Genomic DNA, 20,083 nt, shown 5'->3' on the forward strand with positions numbered 1-20,083 from the left:
TCCTGTGAGAGCATCCCATCCACACAACCTCTCGCCATAAAAACAAAGCAGAACGTGTGGTGAAGGAACTCCGGGTTGACAAAGCCTTGTCCTTGCTTCAAGCAGTTTGCTAACAAGGTGCTGAACAGAGCGCCGGTGGCACAAAGGATAACGCTTGTGACGATGGATCAGAAGATTGTAGGTTATGGAAACTAAGAAACTGTGCATGAGAACGTGCGTGAGTGTATGAGTGGCACTTGAGCAAGCGGAGCAGGGAAGTGCGGGCGGTCAGAAAGAACTGGAGTTTGTGCCAAGACTGGGTCTCAAAAGTGGCAGTTCCCATATGGTCTAGCGGTCAGGATTCCTGGTTTTCACCCAGGCGGCCCGGGTTCGACTCCCGGTATGGGAAGGCTTGAGTGCTTTTGCTTCTGTCCTTTTCGGCCAGCAGTCGGACTGCAGCGACCTTGTAGGGTGTTGTTGCATAAGTGCCTCGTAAGCCTTCGATAGCTCAGTTGGTAGAGCGGAGGACTGTAGGTGGGATGTTGGCAATCCTTAGGTCGCTGGTTCGACTCCGGCTCGAAGGAGGCCTTTTGCGCTCAGCCCTGCTTTCTTGCCTTTGCCAAGTCATGCTAGGCGCTACAGCTCGAGGTTTACCATGGAGGTGAAAAGAAAGTTCCCTGACCGGGAATCGAACCCAGGCCGCGGCGGTGAGAGCGCCGAATCCTAACCACTAGACCACCAGGGAAGGGCTGGCAAGAGCTTGCCCTCAAGCCTGGCTGTGGGCCTCCAGCCAGGTGTGCTGCAGCTGCCTGCTCTGACAAAAATAGCTCTAACGCTTGTAACCTCCTCCTGGAGAGGAGAAAGTCTCAGAGCCTGGATCACAGTTCTTCTAGGGAGGGACTGTCACATGCTCTGTGTAAGAGCATCCTATCGGCACCACAACTTGTCATGATAACAAAGCACAGCATGCGTCGAAGGAACTCCATCTTGACCGAACCGTGTCCTCCTATCGGAGCAGGGTGCTCTTGAGCAGTGCAGAGAGAGACTGGGCCAGTGGCGCAATGGATAACGCGTCTGACTACGGATCAGAAGATTCTAGGTTCGACTCCTGGCTGGCTCGCTCTGGACTTTTTGCCTTGCTGTCAGTCTGTGCACTGCGGTCGCCGTTTGCCCCTGCCGGAGTTGTTCGGTTCTACTCTGGAGTGAATCGAGTTTCTGGGGCCGCCAGCACAGAGCCCGTGGGGTGCTCCCCTGGTTTCAAAGGCTGCCCCAACTGCTCTCATGTCTTGGTCCTGTACATCCCTCGGGACTTCCAGAATAAAGCAGTACAGCCAGTCTCCTTTGAAGACGCCAGTGACAGCTTGTAGACCAAAATGTTTGCTGTGAGGCTAAGGCGTTCTACTGCAGCACAGATACACGTACGTAAAAGCAGACAAGATTCAAAAACAAAGTGCCAACCCCAAACAAGGTTCCAGTCAAAATGACCATCTCAGACAAGTGTGAGCAATGCTTCAGTCTCTGTTATATGTCTGCAAATATGCCACACAGTGCAGATGCTCATACTACTGAAAAGGAAGTTACCTGACTGAGAAAGGTATAAATAGAAATCGGAGCCTGCTCCAAATGGCCTGGTCAGCTCCAAGTGTGTGAAACTTCAGCGCCAAGTGGGCTGTACAAACCTCCTGGAGTTTCATTCATTTAACGTCTCCTACAAGACACTGCGTCCAGCCTATTATGTTTGAATGTCAAACCTACCCCAATCCTAAACCCAAGCTCAAAGTTTCCTGCTGCGTTTTATGGACCTCCAAACTTACCCCCAACTCTAAACCCAACCTCACAGTAACAAACCTCCATGTGGTTTTCATTTATTCAATGTCCTGTACATGGCACAGAATACAACCTATTGCATTTTACTAATATCACACCTACCCCAGCCCCAGGGCCAACCTCACAGTAATCTGCTGTTTTGTATTCAATTTTACACCTAGCCCAACCCTAAACACAACCTCAGAGTAACCAGTTTCTATTTTCTTTATTTTTATGACTGTCTACTACAGCTACATCAATCGCAAACCCAGCCTACTTGTGGCATAAGTGCTTACCACTTAGAGGTCAGCCAGCCAACTTGCAGTGTAATCTCCTCCACTTGTAGATCTCTGAGCTGCAGCAACACCTAAGTGCTCTGACACAAAGACATAAAAGAAACCATTGCTTTTAACCTCCTCTTGGAGAGGAGAGAGTCTCCGACCCTGGATCTCAGGTCTTCTGTGGAGGGACTGTCAGGAATCCTGTGAGAGCATCCCATCCACACAACCTCTCGCCATAAAAACAAAGCAGAACGTGTGGTGAAGGAACTCCGGGTTGACAAAGCCTTGTCCTTGCTTCAAGCAGTTTGCTAACAAGGTGCTGAACAGAGCGCCGGTGGCACAAAGGATAACGCTTGTGACGATGGATCAGAAGATTGTAGGTTACGGAAACTAAGAAACTGTGCATGAGAACGTGCGTGAGTGTATGAGTGGCACTTGAGCAAGCGGAGCAGGGAAGTGCGGGCGGTCAGAAAGAACTGGAGTTTGTGCCAAGACTGGGTCTCAAAAGTGGCAGTTCCCATATGGTCTAGCGGTCAGGATTCCTGGTTTTCACCCAAGCGGCCCGGGTTCGACTCCCGGTATGGGAAGGCTTGAGTGCTTTTGCTTCTGTCCTTTTCGGCCAGCAGTCGGACTGCAGCGACCTTGTAGGGTGTTGTTGCGTAAGTGCCTCGTAAGCCTTCGATAGCTCAGTTGGTAGAGCGGAGGACTGTAGGTGGGATGTTGGCAATCCATAGGTCGCTGGTTCGACTCCGGCTCGAAGGAGGCCTTTTGCGCTCAGCCCTGCTTTCTTGCCTTTGCCAAGTCATGCTAGGCGCTACAGCTCGAGGTTTACCATGGAGGTGAAAAGAAAGTTCCCTGACCGGGAATCGAACCCGGGCCGCGGCGGTGAGAGCGCCGAATCCTAACCACTAGACCACCAGGGAAGGGCTGGCAGGAGCTTGCCCTCAAGCCTGGCTGTGGGCCTCCAGCCAGGTGTGCTGCAGCTGCCTGCTCTGACAAAAATAGCTCTAACGCTTGTAACCTCCTCCTGGAGAGGAGAAAGTCTCAGAGCCTGGATCACAGTTCTTCTAGGGAGGGACTGTCACATGCTCTGTGTAAGAGCATCCTATCGGCACCACAACTTGTCATGATAACAAAGCACAGCATGCGTCGAAGGAACTCCATCTTGACCGAACCGTGTCCTCCTATCGGAGCAGGGTGCTCTTGAGCAGTGCAGAGAGAGACTGGGCCAGTGGCGCAATGGATAACGCGTCTGACTACGGATCAGAAGATTCTAGGTTCGACTCCTGGCTGGCCTGCTCTGGACTTTTTGCCTTGCTGTCAGTCAGTGCACTGCGGTCGCCGTTTGCCCCTGCCGGAGTTGTTCGGTTCTACTCTGGAGTGAATCGAGTTTCTGGGGCCGCCAGCACAGAGCCCGTGGGGTGCTCCCCTGGTTTCAAAGGCTGCCCCAACTGCTCTCATGTCTTGGTCCTGTACATCCCTCGGGACTTCCAGAATAAAGCAGTACAGCCAGTCTCTTTTGAAGACGCCAGTGACAGCTTGTAGACCAAAATGTTTGCTGTGAGGCTAAGGCGTTCTACTGCAGCACAGATACACGTACGTAAAAGCAGACAAGATTCAAAAACAAAGTGCCAACCCCAAATAAGGTTCCAGTCAAAATGACCATCTCAGACAAGTGTGAGCAATGCTTCAGTCTCTGTTATATGTCTGCAAATATGCCACACAGTGCAGATGCTCATACTACTGAAAAGGAAGTTACCTGACTGAGAAAGGTATAAATAGAAATCGGAGCCTGCTCCAAATGGCCTGGTCAGCTCCAAGTGTGTGAAACTTCAGCGCCAAGTGGGCTGTACAAACCTCCTGGAGTTTCATTCATTTAACGTCTCCTACAAGACACTGCGTCCAGCCTATTATGTTTGAATGTCAAACCTACCCCAATCCTAAACCCAAGCTCAAAGTTTCCTGCTGCGTTTTATGGACCTCCAAACTTACCCCCAACTCTAAACCCAACCTCACAGTAACAAACCTCCATGTGGTTTTCATTTATTCAATGTCCTGTACATGGCACAGAATACAACCTATTGCATTTTACTAATATCACACCTACCCCAGCCCCAGGGCCAACCTCACAGTAATCTGCTGTTTTGTATTCAATTTTACACCTAGCCCAACCCTAAACACAACCTCAGAGTAACCAGTTTCTATTTTCTTTATTTTTATGACTGTCTACTACAGCTACATCAATCGCAAACCCAGCCTACTTGTGGCATAAGTGCTTACCACTTAGAGGTCAGCCAGCCAACTTGCAGTGTAATCTCCTCCACTTGTAGATCTCTGAGCTGCAGCAACACCTAAGTGCTCTGACACAAAGACATAAAAGAAACCATTGCTTTTAACCTCCTCTTGGAGAGGAGAGAGTCTCCGACCCTGGATCTCAGGTCTTCTGTGGAGGGACTGTCAGGAATCCTGTGAGAGCATCCCATCCACACAACCTCTCGCCATAAAAACAAAGCAGAACGTGTGGTGAAGGAACTCCGGGTTGACAAAGCCTTGTCCTTGCTTCAAGCAGTTTGCTAACAAGGTGCTGAACAGAGCGCCGGTGGCACAAAGGATAACGCTTGTGACGATGGATCAGAAGATTGTAGGTTATGGAAACTAAGAAACTGTGCATGAGAACGTGCGTGAGTGTATGAGTGGCACTTGAGCAAGCGGAGCAGGGAAGTGCGGGCGGTCAGAAAGAACTGGAGTTTGTGCCAAGACTGGGTCTCAAAAGTGGCAGTTCCCATATGGTCTAGCGGTCAGGATTCCTGGTTTTCACCCAGGCGGCCCGGGTTCGACTCCCGGTATGGGAAGGCTTGAGTGCTTTTGCTTCTGTCCTTTTCGGCCAGCAGTCGGACTGCAGCGACCTTGTAGGGTGTTGTTGCATAAGTGCCTCGTAAGCCTTCGATAGCTCAGTTGGTAGAGCGGAGGACTGTAGGTGGGATGTTGGCAATCCTTAGGTCGCTGGTTCGACTCCGGCTCGAAGGAGGCCTTTTGCGCTCAGCCCTGCTTTCTTGCCTTTGCCAAGTCATGCTAGGCGCTACAGCTCGAGGTTTACCATGGAGGTGAAAAGAAAGTTCCCTGACCGGGAATCGAACCCAGGCCGCGGCGGTGAGAGCGCCGAATCCTAACCACTAGACCACCAGGGAAGGGCTGGCAAGAGCTTGCCCTCAAGCCTGGCTGTGGGCCTCCAGCCAGGTGTGCTGCAGCTGCCTGCTCTGACAAAAATAGCTCTAACGCTTGTAACCTCCTCCTGGAGAGGAGAAAGTCTCAGAGCCTGGATCACAGTTCTTCTAGGGAGGGACTGTCACATGCTCTGTGTAAGAGCATCCTATCGGCACCACAACTTGTCATGATAACAAAGCACAGCATGCGTCGAAGGAACTCCATCTTGACCGAACCGTGTCCTCCTATCGGAGCAGGGTGCTCTTGAGCAGTGCAGAGAGAGACTGGGCCAGTGGCGCAATGGATAACGCGTCTGACTATGGATCAGAAGATTCTAGGTTCGACTCCTGGCTGGCTCGCTCTGGACTTTTTGCCTTGCTGTCAGTCTGTGCACTGCGGTCGCCGTTTGCCCCTGCCGGAGTTGTTCGGTTCTACTCTGGAGTGAATCGAGTTTCTGGGGCCGCCAGCACAGAGCCCGTGGGGTGCTCCCCTGGTTTCAAAGGCTGCCCCAACTGCTCTCATGTCTTGGTCCTGTACATCCCTCGGGACTTCCAGAATAAAGCAGTACAGCCAGTCTCCTTTGAAGACGCCAGTGACAGCTTGTAGACCAAAATGTTTGCTGTGAGGCTAAGGCGTTCTACTGCAGCACAGATACACGTACGTAAAAGCAGACAAGATTCAAAAACAAAGTGCCAACCCCAAACAAGGTTCCAGTCAAAATGACCATCTCAGACAAGTGTGAGCAATGCTTCAGTCTCTGTTATATGTCTGCAAATATGCCACACAGTGCAGATGCTCATACTACTGAAAAGGAAGTTACCTGACTGAGAAAGGTATAAATAGAAATCGGAGCCTGCTCCAAATGGCCTGGTCAGCTCCAAGTGTGTGAAACTTAAGCGCCAAGTGGGCTGTACAAACCTCCTGGAGTTTCATTCATTTAACGTCTCCTACAAGACACTGCGTCCAGCCTATTATGTTTGAATGTCAAACCTACCCCAATCCTAAACCCAAGCTCAAAGTTTCCTGCTGCGTTTTATGGACCTCCAAACTTACCCCCAACTCTAAACCCAACCTCACAGTAACAAACCTCCATGTGGTTTTCATTTATTCAATGTCCTGTACATGGCACAGAATACAACCTATTGCATTTTACTAATATCACACCTACCCCAGCCCCAGGGCCAACCTCACAGTAATCTGCTGTTTTGTATTCAATTTTACACCTAGCCCAACCCTAAACACAACCTCAGAGTAACCAGTTTCTATTTTCTTTATTTTTATGACTGTCTACTACAGCTACATCAATCGCAAACCCAGCCTACTTGTGGCATAAGTGCTTACCACTTAGAGGTCAGCCAGCCAACTTGCAGTGTAATCTCCTCCACTTGTAGATCTCTGAGCTGCAGCAACACCTAAGTGCTCTGACACAAAGACATAAAAGAAACCATTGCTTTTAACCTCCTCTTGGAGAGGAGAGAGTCTCCGACCCTGGATCTCAGGTCTTCTGTGGAGGGACTGTCAGGAATCCTGTGAGAGCATCCCATCCACACAACCTCTCGCCATAAAAATTAGCGTTGGGGTACTCAAACTTGGACTCGAACTCGAGTCCGGACTTGAGTCCAGTTTTGATTGGACTCGGACTTGTCACGTACTTGGGGAAACTTTTACTCGGACTTGACTCGGACTTGGACATTTTAGACTCGGAAAATATTACGAGTACAGTCGAGTCCACATCATTCATAACACAAATAAAGATATTAAAAATTGATAAATAACAGCATGAAACTATAACAATATTTTAGCGATCTCTCTGGCTGCATGTCAACATTTATTTACGCCAACGCACCTGCAGGTAGCAGTGTCACGTCTTCACCTTAAACATACCAGAAATAGCCATAAAGCACACAATGCGTGGCTAGGTCTAGGACTGTCTTCAAAATCAGCGATAATTTGTCTTCTACCAACATGTAGAAAGAAAACAAAAAAGGTAAGAGCTTATTTACTTGAATTGTATATTCATATCGTAGGGATGATGTTAATACATACTGGCGATATTGTTTTGTTGTTTATATTGGTGTCAATATATCCGCAAATAACTTTCAGATTCAAAGTTTTGCGCTTTGGCTCTGAGCCAGAGAAAGATGCGCTCAGCGCTTGATTTAGGCCAGGGCTTCTAAAATCCGGACTCCGTAATATTCAAAGTTTTCCTGTGTGACTCTTGTAATGACATCCCGCTATCATCCCGTTTCATTTTCCAATACTTCCCCCATATGTTTAATCTTTATATGAATAGTGAAAGCACCGTCAACACAACGATCTGAAATGAGATAGAACTGCAAGAGCTGTTCAAGAGAATTGTGCTTCCGCTTTATTTTGGCTTGAAAGCGTGTTAAATTGAATATAAAAACATCTGCATTCTCTTTCTTTACCGTAAAGATGTGCGTCGATTGTCACAGCTTCTGAATCAGTGTAGCCTATTATGCATGCTGACTGACGGACGCGTTTCGTATAATAAACTCATCCTAGATCCCAGATGAGCTTCTGATTTTGGGGGTTAGGGTTAGGAGAGTATAAAGAGAGTGTAAAATTACTGGAATTAAATGATGGTTTAGCAAAAATGTTGTAATAATGTTGCTTGGAGTTGCATATTATATTAAGTCAATATAAGCACAAATGGATTTAATGAAGAGTTATATTTAAATCCAGTCAATATTCAGAATGGATAATCACTGGATTAATCTTTTTAAAGATAGAATGAGGTTTGACTTTGTGTAAAAACTAATGTTCAGGTAATATTTTGATGACAGACATCGGAGAAATTAGGGGTGCCTGTGACCACAATGTGTGTCTTCTGTGATTGTGAGCAGCAGTATATATCTGCCCTACATGTTGAATATGCAAGAGAGAATCTGATAATGACTAATTTCTGGTTCTATTTATATGTAGTCTATGACAGAGTGCAAGAATATGTGTATAGCATAATTAATCATCTCAAAGTTTCATTCTGAATTATACATAGTTGCATGCTGATGTCATCACTGTCTTTTGAACTGAGGACCAGGATCATGACCTATCCTCAAAAGTTCCAATTTGTGTTAATTGGAACACAAAGACACAACTGGAGTGATGTATTAAGATCATTTAAAAAGTCTTTTGCAAGAATATTAATTTAATTTAACAATTCCAAAAGATACAAAAAATATGTTTTATAGAATTATCTGTGGGCTGCACGGTGGCGCAGTGGGTAGGTCTGTCGCCTTACAGCAAGAAGGTCGCTGATTTGAGCTACGGCTGGGTCATTTGGTGTTTCTGTGTGGAGTTTGCACGTTCTCACCGTGTTGGCGTGGGTTTCCTCCGGGAGTTCCAGTTTCCTCCACAGTCCAAAAACTATAGGTGAATTGATGAACTAAATTGGCTATGGGGTATGAGTGTGTATGGATGTTTCCCAGTATTGTGTTTTAGCTGGAAAGGCATCCGCTGTGTAAAACATATGCTGGATAATTTGGCGGTTCATTCTGCTGTGGCGACCCCTGATTAATAAAGGGACTAAGTCGAAAAGAAAATAAATGATCGAATGAATGAGAATAATCTGTTGTCTTTTTAGACCTTAATTGTGAGCTGTTTTATGCTTAATCTTACCTGCCTGACTCTTCATCCTTCCTTTCTGCTTCATAGCATGTTTAGTTAAAATAAATTTTTAGTTTTGTCCACTTGCAAAACATACGCAGGTTTCACAATGCATGAGCGCTGCATATTTTTCGCCTTGTCTCAAAGTTGCAAAAACTTCTTTCTAAGTATTTGGAATGTAAACTTGCTTTATTAAAATGAAAGAATGTCCAAGACAAAGCTAATAAGTTTATTTTGAGTATATGTGCACTAGCAGCCTGATCTCACGAGAAAACGTAAGTATTTTACGTTTTGCCAGTTTAGTGACTAATTCGTACGTATTCGTATGAGTTCAGTCGTACGAAATGGTACGATTTTAAAAAGGAGGCGTGGCACCTGACCCCACCCCTAACCTCAACCGTCATTGGGGGATAAGCAAATCGTACTAAATTGTACGAATTAGATCGTACGAATTCATACGAATTAGCCACTAAATGAAAAAGTTACGAATTGCCGTGAGATTGTGTTGGCACTAGCAGTAGAATTGACTGGAATTCACCTGAAATCTTGCCTAGGGCTCCAAATTGGTTAGGGCTGGGCCTAATCATGATCATGCTGAATAATCGTGCGCGCACGCCTGCTTTAACACACTCCAGCAAAGCAATCATTTGAATGGAAGAAGATGTCGGCCTCACTGAAAGTATTGATGTAGAGAATAGACAGTTCAAAGTTGAATGAATAAATAAGTATGTGTTTATTTTGCCCCAAGCCAGCTTGAATCAGTAACCTTCTTGCAGTGAGGCCATTGTGCTACCCACTGCACCACCGTGCTGCATCTTACGGATGTTTATTAAAAACAAGTTATGTAATATCAATTGTTTCATACATTTGACCTTAATAAAAAAATCAGATTTGGACCTTTTTAATGTAGACATTGAGAACCCCTGTTTTAGGCTAGCACTAACAGGTGGACCCTAGAAATCTGCACTGGACTATTGTTTCAGTCTGATTCCCACTGGGTTTTATTTTGCACCCAATCGCCCGCGCTATGTATTCACTCTTTGTTTATTCAGAACAAATTTCTTCTGACTGTTAATTCCCTGTTGAGACAGCATCGAAGCCGAATGTCCGCTGAAGTTCAGATTTTCGAACTCGAGAGATTCACGCGAAACGCTCGTTAAGCGCGTCAAACGGGCAAAACGCTCAATTCGCCTCGCGCGTATTGCACTATTCGTACCGTGTCATTCGCGCAATTCGCATCATTCACTCCACGCCATTCGCGCGTATCGCGCGTTTGCATTGACTTAACATGTAAATCACTCATGCTTGACGCACGTACCGCGTCTGGTGTGAACGCAGCATAAGTAAGGGTGGCTGCATATGTAACATTCATCCATTCATTTTCTTTTCGGCTTAGTCCCTTTATTAATCTGGGGTTGCCACAGTGGAGTGAACCGCTAACTTATCCAGCATATGTTTAACGCAGCAGATGCGCTTCCACCTGCAACCCATCACTGGGAAACACCCACACACACACTACAGACTATTTAGCTTACCCAATTCACCTGTACGTCATTTTCCTCTGTGAGGGAAACCCACGCCAACACGGAGAGAACATGCAAACTCCAGACAGAAATGCCAACTGACCCAGCCAAGGCTCGAACCAGCGACCTTCTTGCTGTAAGGCGACAGCACCACCGCATATGTAATATGATGTAAATTTTTAAAAAGGCTGTGGGCAACAATCCGTTCCAAGCGTTGTAGTGTTGTGTCCTTTGAAACGCTCCAGTGGACCAAACCTCAAGGCTTGTGACTTAAGCTATGACTTCACCCAATGCTCTCAAACTCAATTCCTGGAGGGCCGCAGCTCTGCATAGTTTAGCTCCGACTCACACCTGCATGATAATCTCAATTAGTCTTGATTAGTTGGATCAGCTGTGTTTGATTAGGGTTGGAACAAAACTCCAGGCCCTCCAGGAATCGTGTTTGAGACCTGTATGACTTGACAGCTTGAAACATCGTGCAGACTGTATTCCTATGTTAATATGTCTAATTTAACAGTAACTGGCGACGCAGTGGCGCAGTAGGTAGTGCTGTCGCCTCACAGCAAGAAGGTCGCTGGGTTAAGCCTCGGAAGGGTCAGTTGGCATTTCGGTGTGGAGTTTGCATGTCCTCCGGTTTCAAGTCCAAAGACATGCGGTACAGGTGAATTGGGTAAGCTAAAACTGTCCGTAGTGTATGTGTGTGAATGAAAGTGTATGTGTGTTCCCCAGTGATGGGTTGCAGCTGGAAGGGCATGCACTGCGTAAAACATCCCTGCTGAAAAATCCAGCTTAAACCAGCCTAGGCTGGTTTTAGCTGGTCGACTAGCCTGGTTTTAGAGGGGTTTTGGCCACTTCCAGGCTGGTTTCCAGCCTGGTCTTAGCTGGTCAGGCTGGGAGATGACCAGCTTAAACCAGCTTGATCAGCCTAGCCAAGCTGGGAGTCCAGCCAAAACCAGCTATATCCAGCTTCAACCAGGCTGGTTGAGCTGGTTTTGGCTGGATTTGGCTGGTCTTTTTCCAGCCTGACCAGCTAGGACCAGGCTGGAAATGGGTGGAAACCAGCCTGGAAATGGCCAAAACCCCTCTAAAACCAGGCTGGTCAACCAGCTAAAACCAGCCAACCAGCCTAGGCTGGTTTAAGCTGGATTTTTCAGCAGGGATATGCTGCATAAGTTGATGGTTCATTCCGCTGTGGCGATCCCAGATTAATAAAGGGACTAAGTTAAAAAAAAGTATGAATAATTAAACAGTAACTTTGTTAAACAGGCTTTTAATAGCAGCATGACTTAAATCTGTATAGTGACAATATGATTGTTTTCTTGTAGGGTTTGGCCGATTGTAGCACCGATCATAACTATGCAGGAGTTCTATTTACTGACTACCATTTCCAGTTCTTCCGTCGCTGTGACTGATCAACACCAGATGACGCTGCGGTCAGAACAGCCCTCCAGAAGCTACATCCGGTATCTGACCATGTCGGAGGAAGAAAGTTATTAATATTTGTTGCTAAAAAAAGCCATTCGAAATACGTTTTTTTCTTACTTTTAAAACGTTTCTTATTCTTATTTTTAGTTTCGGAATTTATCTGATCGCACTCAGATCATCGTTTGCTGTGACCGACTGCTCTGTGTATTCCTTTAGTGAACTGAGCACATTTCATATGTACTACTGTGTGCAATGATGTTGACCAAACACTTTGTGTAAATAATAAAATCTAGTGAAAAATCGAGCTGTATGGCGTTTGATTACTTCAGAGGACTGTTAAAATATTGTTATCCTGTTAAGGTTTTCTCTGTATGTCAAAAGCTACAATAAAGGTGACAGAATCTGTCATCAAAGTTATAAATAAATATATTTTTTACTTCACAAAGAATTTATTTGCAAGGCAACCTGTAGATAGAAGTACTCTGTGGACTGTCGTTTTTACAAGTAATGATTCTGCAGCTGTTGATGATTTTGCATCTCTTAGACTACATAATCTACTGTAGAGGCTTTTGAATGTAGTTGTTTAGATTACAACTATGCAGTTTATTCATAAGGATTGTGCCTATTTGAAATATTTCTAATTTCTGAGATACAGCCATCAGCCTGTCATTGCCCTAATGAAAAATCCAGCTTAAACCAGCCTAGGCTGGTTGGCTGGTTTTAGCTGGCCGTCTAAAACATCTAAAAAAATGGAGCCATTGCTATGACTGGAATTGAGTTCATGAAGTCAATAAGTGATTTCGTTTAACTCTTTCCCTGCAGTTTACGGGACAATACCAAATTGCTTCCCTGAGTTAAGTTTTACAGCAATCGGTGTTTTAGGTGTATTACGGTAGGGGAAGCCCTAACGCATTTCCTGAATGGGTTACATGTCAGATGCTCCGGAAAGGGAAATCTAAATCAAAATCAAATTAAATCAAATCACTTTTATTGTCACATCATCAGCAGCACGTGTGCTATGATGAGTGAAAAGCTTTGGTGCTGGCTCCAGACAGTACAAAATACAGATACAGTGTAAATACAACAACAGTGCAAAATACAGACAGTGCAACTAAAATGTCAGTGCAAATTTAACGACAGTGCAAAATACAGAGCTCGCAACACGGTGGCCATGCTCGGCGCATATATATATATATATATATATATATATATATATATATATATATATATATATATATATATATATATATATATAATTTAATTTAATTGTCTACAAATTTCTGGGAATTACCGCCAGAAAATCTGTCATTTTTATCGTAAAAAATCACAAATAAATGCGAAAAACTAGGAGGTCTGATATATATTCACTTTAACTCCCTTATACTGCATGTGTTTGCACTGTGGGGGAAACAAGAGCATCCAGAGTAAGCCGCAAAGAAGGAAATAAAGAATGCCGCTCCTGGTGCGTTACTGCCCCCTTTGGTCGGCGGCGTCGCCAACCAAATTAGGCTAAGACGAGAAACTTGCTTGACGGAAAGATGACTGAGGGAGAGGAGTTATTTCTGAAGCAGGGTTTCTCGTGACCATACCTCGAGAAGTACATGTTAAGATGCAATAACTTAATTTCTAATGTTGTGCTCAAAAATACTTTAGTAATTTATAGTACGTACTACTATAAATGACTGCATTATGTAGTGTAATTTATTAATAAAGAGTTGTAAATATATATACAATATGCTTAATGCTTATGTCAAAATATTTCTCTTTAATATAAATGACTACAGAATTTTAAATGTGTAACACCTGCTTTTATTGGATTTTTTGTTTTTGCTGTTATATACTATAATGTGTTTCTGTTTAGTACAGCATATTATTTATAGTAAATAACTCAACTAAACTATTATGCCTCATATGTTTCATTGGTAGTTTTATTGAAGTCTAAGATATGACTGACTTGGATTTAAAGGGCCATAAAACCCCCTCGTTTCAGCAGGGTGTTTTCACACCTCTACTTTGGAAAAAGTCAGAAAAGTGGGCGTGTCCAGCTCTGTTTAGGGGGGAGTGTCGGAGGAAGAAAAGAGGCTTGGTGTGGGAGTGTCTATTTGTGTCTATCAAAACACACAACCACAGCGGACACTGTGACTGTGTTTACATGGACATCTGTTGTCGAATTATTTGCCAAATTATTAAATGGTGGACTTTAACTGCAGTTTGGCTCTTTCATTTAGGGAATTCATTCATGTCCCTCCCAACAAACGAGATATTTGATTTGAGGAACTGCTCTAAGCGTGTATTTTTCATGCAATGTTTGATACCGCACGGCGAATGAGAGAAAAAAAAACTTCCACATTTCCCGGAAACTTAGATGCACACGGCAGGTAGCGTCAGAAAGCCGCGTGTGTTATTCCGGTCACAAAATCCAACACGAGGTTATAGTTTGGTTGTAGTGCTAACTTGTTTACACTGGTGCAATAGTTTGTTTGATACGAATAAAATACGAACTGAATAAACAAAGAGCACTGGTCGCTCACTTACCAAATCTGTAGAGACAGGACAATCACCAGCAACTAGAGCCGCGTCTTTATCAAGAGGAGACTAAAGCGAATCCGGATCTCAGCGTTTGCAGATGAGAACAGCTCTCAGGTAAACAATAATCCTCTTTAGACACGTAAGTTATTGTTGTCGAGCGTCGCGTACACTGTTAATCCACACGTGACTCTGAGCTCTCACAGAGAGAAAATGAAAACAAAACTTAACTGCAGCAAACTATAAAAGCAACACTTCACACTTGTTTTGCCAACACAACGTGGTGTCTCTGTCGTAAAAATACTGTAACTAATGAATATTAATGAAGTTGCACAATAGAGCGCGCTGATTGGTTTGAACCAAGCCTTACTCATGCATTAATGCAACTCACTGTAAGACGTAATAAGACACACTCTGGCACAGACGTCCAGTCTGCACGCTGGAATACACGCTATTATGTCATGACCGTGACGCAGCTTCAAAATTCGTTTCAAACAGGAAGTACGAATTTGCTTGAAATAACGCAAAAACAACCAATTTACACTTTTTAGTGAAATATAGGTGTCCTAATAGTGTTTTTAGCAGTGTGGGACACATATACGACTGTCAACAGCTCAAAAAATGTGTTTTGGTGTTTCGTGACCCTTTAAGTTGCTACGATTTAAAATTAAAAATTGCAAAAATAGCTTAGATGTAGGCAAGCAGCTTTTAGCTTAGCTTGCTACATTTCCCAGAGGGTAGCTTTTAGTGTAGTTAAGCTACATTTTAAGTAGAGTAGCTAATAGCTTAGCTCACTACATTTTTCAAGTAGCTTGCCCAACACTGGGTACCACCCTGCCCCGTGTGAGGCTCATACTGCCCACCTTCAGATTATTAGACTGACTAGCTGCCTACTGCACCAACAAGGCAGACAGTTGGCCCTGGGCAAACTGTGAAACACCAGCTTCCATGTCACATTGCTGCGGTGTGGGTCCTGGGAGACAGCTTGGGCCAGGTAAACATGTTAAGATGGCCGATCGGTCCAAGGCGCTGTGTTCAGTTTGCAGTCTCTGCTGGTGGCATGGGTTTGAATTCTACTTCTGATAAACCTAATCTTTGGTTATGCATTCAGGATCAAGTTTTTAACTCTCTGGCACCATGTCCGAGTGAGACAATAACACTGACAAAGCGCCGCATCAATCTCTTTGTGCCAAACTTTATGCAGCGTAGCAGTGTCCCTGGCAGCCTTAAAGGGCCATGAAACCGCCTCGTTTCAGCAGGGTGTTTTCACACCTCTACTTTGGAAAAAGTCAGAAAAGTGGGCGTGTCCAGCTCTGTTTAGGGGGAGTGTCGGAGGAACTGAAGAGGCATGGTGTGGGAGTGTCTATTTGGGCGCGCTGTGTTTCAGAGTCAAAACACACACACAACAGGGGAGAAAGTGACTGTGTTTACATGGACATCTGTAGTCGAATTATTTGCCAAATTATTAAATGGTGGACTTTAACTGCAGTTTGGCTCTTTCAATCAGGGAAGCCATTCACGTCGCTCGCGACTAACGAGATATTTGATTCGAGGAACTGCTCTAAGTGTGTATTTTTCATGCAATGTTTGATACCGCACGGCGAATGAGAGAAAAAAACCTCAGCATTTCCCGGAAACTTAGATGCACTCGGCAGGTAGCGTCAGAAAGCCGCATTTGTTATTACGGTCACAAAATGAGGTGAAAATCCTACACGAGGTTAAAGTTTGGTTGTGGGGCTCACACGTTTACACTCAGTGACATAGTTTGTTCGATATGAACAAACTGAATAAACAAAGAGCACTGGTCGCTCACTTACCAAATCTGTAGAGACAGGACAATCACCAGCAACTAGAGCCGCGTCTTTATTAAGAGAAGACTACAAGCGAATCAGGATCTCAGCGTTTGCAGATGAGAACAGCTCTCAGGTAAACAATAATCCTCCTTAGACACGTAAGTTATTGTTGTCGAGCGTCGCGTACACTGTTAATCCACACGTGACTCTAGCTGCGCTCTCACAGAGAGAAAGTGAAAACAAAACTTAACTGCAGCAAACTATAAAAGCAACACTTCACGCTTGTTTTGCCAACACAACGTGGCGTATCTGTCGTCTAAACACTGTGACAGTAATGAATATTAATGAAGTTGCACAATAGAGTGCGCTGATTGGTTTGAACCAAGCTTTACTCATGCATCAATGCAGCACAATGTAAGACGTAATAAGACACACTCTGGCACAGACGTCCAGTCTGCACGCTGGAATACAACGCTATTATGTCATGACCGTGACGCAGCTTCAAAAATTTGTTTCAAACCGAAAGTATGAATTTGCTGGAAATAACGCAAAAACAGCCAATTTACACTTTTTAGTGAAATATATGTGTCCTAATAGTGTTTTTAGCAGTGTGGGACACAAATACGACTGTCAACAGCTCAAAAAATGTGTTTTGGTGTTTTGTGACCCTTTAATGGGCACTTTAGACTGTAGGTTTTAAGGCATTTGTGATCAAGGCATTGTCAACAGCAACTCGGAGAAGCATGTGAACAAAACAATGGACGGGGGCTTTAATGCAAGTGCACCGAAAGGGGATCAAAAGAACTGTCTTGGAATGCCCTGTAGTGGAATGTCCTGGGATGCTGTTGATTTTTAAGGTAATGGGGTTTGCAGTACTTTTCGTGAAATCCTTGCACACTGTTAATTCATGATATTTGACAGATCCACTCCGAACGTAAAGCGACTACGTGACAGGAATGGGAGCATCTTACCATCATTGCTTCAGACTCAGGAAATGTTCTTTGAACTTCACACCACTAGGCCTCCAGAGGAGCTGTAGCCTCTTTTGCCCCCAGGAAGCATGAACCACACGGAAGGGGATAATGAATGCAACCCAGTCATCTAAGCGCTCCCGTGTGCCAAATGGTACCACCCTGCCCCGTGTGAGGCTCGAACTCACGACCTTCAGATTATGAGACTGAAGGCCTACTGCGCCAACAAGGCAGACTGCTAGAACTGTGCAAACTGTGAAACACCAGCTTCCATATCACTCTGCTGCGGTGTGGCTCCTAGGAGACAGCTTGGACCAGGTAAACATGTCAGGATGGACGAGAGGTCTAAATCGCTGCGGTCAAGTTGCAGCCTCCTCTGGAGGTGTGGGTTCGATTACCATTTCTGACAAACGTGATCTTTGGCTATAAGTTCAGGATTAAGTCTTTAACTCTCTGGCACCATGTCCGAGTGAGACAATAACACTGACAAAGCAGCGCATCAATCTCTTTGCGCCAAAGTTCATGCAGCGAAGCAGTGTGCCTGGCAGCCTTAATGGGCACTTTAGACTGTAAGTTTAAAGGCGTTTGTGATCAAGACATTGTCAACAGTAACTCGGAGAAGCATGTGAACAAAACAATGGACGAGGGCTGAAATCCAAGTGCACCGAAAGGGGATCCAAAGAACTGTCTTGGAATGCCCTTTAGTGGAATGTCCTGGGATGCCGTAGATTTTTAAGGTAATGGGATTTGCAGGACTTTTCGTGAAATCCTCGCACACTGTTAATTCATGACATTTGACAGATCCACTCCGAACGTCAAGTGACAACGTGACAGGAATGGAAGCATCTTACCATCATTGCTTCAGACTCAGGAAATGTTCTTTGAACTTCACGCCACCAGGCCTCCAGAGGAGCTGTAGCCTCTTTTGCCCCCAGGAAGCATGAACCACACGGAAGGGGATAAAAAATGCTGACCAGTCATCTAAGCGCTCCCGTGTGCCACAAGGTACCACCCTAACCCATGTGGGGCTCAAACTCACAACCTTCAGATTATGAGACTGACGCGCTGCCTACAGAGCCAACGAGGCAGACTGCTGAAACTGTGCAAACTGTGAAACACCAGCTTCCATATCACGGTGCTGCGGTGTGGCTCCTAGGAAACAGTTTGGGCCAGGTAAACATATTAGCCTGGCGGAGCGGTCTAAGTCGCTGTGGTCAGGTCACAGCTTGTTCTGGAGGTGTGGGTTCGATTCCCATTTGTGACAAACGTCATATTTGGCTATGAGTTCAGGATTAAGTCTTTAACTCTCTGGCACCATGTCTGAGTGAGACAATAACACTGACAAAGCAGTGCATCAATCTCTTTGCGCCAAAGTTCATGCAGCGTAGCAGTGTCCCTGGCAGCCTTTATGGGCACTTAAGACTGTAAGTTTAAAGGCATTTGTGATCAAGGCATTGTCAACAGCAACTCGGAGAAGCATGTGAACAAAACAATGGACGGGGGCTTTAATGCAAGTGCACCGAAAGGGGATCAAAAGAACTGTCTTGGAATGCCCTGTTGTGGAATGTCCTGCGATGCCGTTGATTTTTAAGGTAATGGTATTTGCAGGACTTTTCATGAATTCCTCACACACTGTTAATTCATGACATTTGATAGATCCACTCCAAACGTCAAGCGACATTGTGACAGGAATGGGAGCATCTTACCATCATTGCTTCAGACTCAGGAAATGTACTTTGAACTTCACGCCACCAGGCCTCCAGAGGAGCTGTAGCCTCTTTTGCCCCCAGGAAGCATGAACTACACGGAAGGGGGTAAAAAATGCCACCCAGTCATCTAAGCGCTCCCGTGTGCTAAAAGGAACCACCCTGCCCCGTGTGAGGCTCGAACTCACGACCTTCAGATTATGAGACTGACGCGCTGCCTACTGCGCCAACAAGGCAGACTGCTAGAATTGTGCAAACTGTAAATCACCAGCTTTCATATCACGGTGCTGTAGTGTGTCTCCTAGGAGACAGCTTGGACCAGGTAAACATGTCTGCATGGCTGAGCAGTCTAAATTGCTGTGGTCAGGTCACAGCCTCCTCTGGAGGTGTGGGTTCGATTCCCATTTGTGACAAATGTGATCTTTGGGTATGAGTTCAGGATTAAGTCTTTAACTCTCTGGCACCATGTCTGAGTGAGACAATAACACTGACAAAGCAGTGCATCAATCTCTTTGCGCCAAAGTTCATGCAGCGTAGCAGTGTCCCTGGCAGCCTTTATGGGCACTTAAGACTGTAAGTTTAAAGGCATTTGTGATCAAGGCATTGTCAACAGCAACTCGGAGAAGCATGTGAACAAAACAATGGACGAGGGCTTTAATGCAAGTGCACCGAAAGGGGATCCAAAGAACTGTCTTGGAATGCCCTGTAGTGGAATGTCCTGGGATGCCGTTGATTTTTAAGGTAATGGGATTTGCAGAACTTTTCGTGAATTCCTCACACACTGTTAATTCATGACATTTGATAGATCCACTCCGAACGCCAAGCGACAACGTGACAGGAATGGGAGCATCTTACCATCATTGCTTCAGACTCAGCTAATGTTCTCTGAACTTCACGCCACCATGCCTCCAGAGGAGCTGTAGCCTCTTTTGCCCCCAGGAAACATGAACCACACGGAAGGGGATAAAAAATGCCGATCAGTCATCTAAGCGCTCCCATGTGCCAAAAGGTACCACCCTGCCCCATGTGAGGTATGAACTCACGACCTTCAGATTATGAGACTGACGCGCTGCCTACTGCGCCAACGAGGCAGACTGCTAGAACTGTGCAAACTGTAAATCACCAGCTTTCATATCACGGTGCTGTAGTGTGTCTCCTAGGAGACAGCTTGGACCAGGTAAACATGTCTGGATGGCTGAGCAGTCTAAATTGCTGTGGTCAGGTCACAGCCTCCTCTGGAGG

The 20,083-nt window shown here is 45.2% G+C and overlaps 13 non-coding genes across 13 annotated transcripts; 9 read left to right on the forward strand and 4 right to left on the reverse strand.

The window, feature by feature from the left end:
* The first annotated feature begins 316 nt into the window (after nt 1-316).
* On the forward strand, nt 317-388 carry trnae-uuc (transfer RNA glutamic acid (anticodon UUC)). The gene has a single exon. It is a non-coding gene; the product is annotated as a tRNA-Glu (tRNA).
* An 88-nt stretch (nt 389-476) lies between these two features.
* trnay-gua (transfer RNA tyrosine (anticodon GUA)) lies at nt 477-563 on the forward strand. Its single transcript is given in 2 exon segments — nt 477-513; nt 528-563. It is a non-coding gene; the product is annotated as a tRNA-Tyr (tRNA).
* Nucleotides 564-652: 89 nt separating this feature from the next.
* Nucleotides 653-724, reverse strand: trnae-cuc (transfer RNA glutamic acid (anticodon CUC)). Its single transcript has one exon. It is a non-coding gene; the product is annotated as a tRNA-Glu (tRNA).
* A 302-nt stretch (nt 725-1,026) lies between these two features.
* On the forward strand, nt 1,027-1,099 carry trnar-acg (transfer RNA arginine (anticodon ACG)). Its single transcript has one exon. It is a non-coding gene; the product is annotated as a tRNA-Arg (tRNA).
* A 1,482-nt stretch (nt 1,100-2,581) lies between these two features.
* trnae-uuc (transfer RNA glutamic acid (anticodon UUC)) lies at nt 2,582-2,653 on the forward strand. The gene has a single exon. It is a non-coding gene; the product is annotated as a tRNA-Glu (tRNA).
* Nucleotides 2,654-2,741: 88 nt separating this feature from the next.
* trnay-gua (transfer RNA tyrosine (anticodon GUA)) lies at nt 2,742-2,828 on the forward strand. The gene is given in 2 exon segments: nt 2,742-2,778; nt 2,793-2,828. It is a non-coding gene; the product is annotated as a tRNA-Tyr (tRNA).
* Nucleotides 2,829-2,917: 89 nt separating this feature from the next.
* trnae-cuc (transfer RNA glutamic acid (anticodon CUC)) lies at nt 2,918-2,989 on the reverse strand. The gene has a single exon. It is a non-coding gene; the product is annotated as a tRNA-Glu (tRNA).
* Nucleotides 2,990-3,291: 302 nt separating this feature from the next.
* Nucleotides 3,292-3,364, forward strand: trnar-acg (transfer RNA arginine (anticodon ACG)). The gene has a single exon. It is a non-coding gene; the product is annotated as a tRNA-Arg (tRNA).
* A 1,482-nt stretch (nt 3,365-4,846) lies between these two features.
* Nucleotides 4,847-4,918, forward strand: trnae-uuc (transfer RNA glutamic acid (anticodon UUC)). Its single transcript has one exon. It is a non-coding gene; the product is annotated as a tRNA-Glu (tRNA).
* Nucleotides 4,919-5,006: 88 nt separating this feature from the next.
* trnay-gua (transfer RNA tyrosine (anticodon GUA)) lies at nt 5,007-5,093 on the forward strand. The gene is given in 2 exon segments: nt 5,007-5,043; nt 5,058-5,093. It is a non-coding gene; the product is annotated as a tRNA-Tyr (tRNA).
* An 89-nt stretch (nt 5,094-5,182) lies between these two features.
* On the reverse strand, nt 5,183-5,254 carry trnae-cuc (transfer RNA glutamic acid (anticodon CUC)). Its single transcript has one exon. It is a non-coding gene; the product is annotated as a tRNA-Glu (tRNA).
* Nucleotides 5,255-5,556: 302 nt separating this feature from the next.
* On the forward strand, nt 5,557-5,629 carry trnah-aug (transfer RNA histidin (anticodon AUG)). The gene has a single exon. It is a non-coding gene; the product is annotated as a tRNA-His (tRNA).
* Nucleotides 5,630-19,004: 13,375 nt separating this feature from the next.
* Nucleotides 19,005-19,077, reverse strand: trnam-cau (transfer RNA methionine (anticodon CAU)). Its single transcript has one exon. It is a non-coding gene; the product is annotated as a tRNA-Met (tRNA).
* Between the last annotated feature and the right edge of the window lie 1,006 nt (nt 19,078-20,083).

Source organism: Danio rerio, chromosome 4, assembly GCF_052040795.2.
Source record: "Danio rerio strain M-AB ecotype USA chromosome 4, GRCz13ab, whole genome shotgun sequence".
Classification (NCBI taxonomy): Eukaryota; Metazoa; Chordata; class Actinopteri; order Cypriniformes; family Danionidae; genus Danio; species Danio rerio.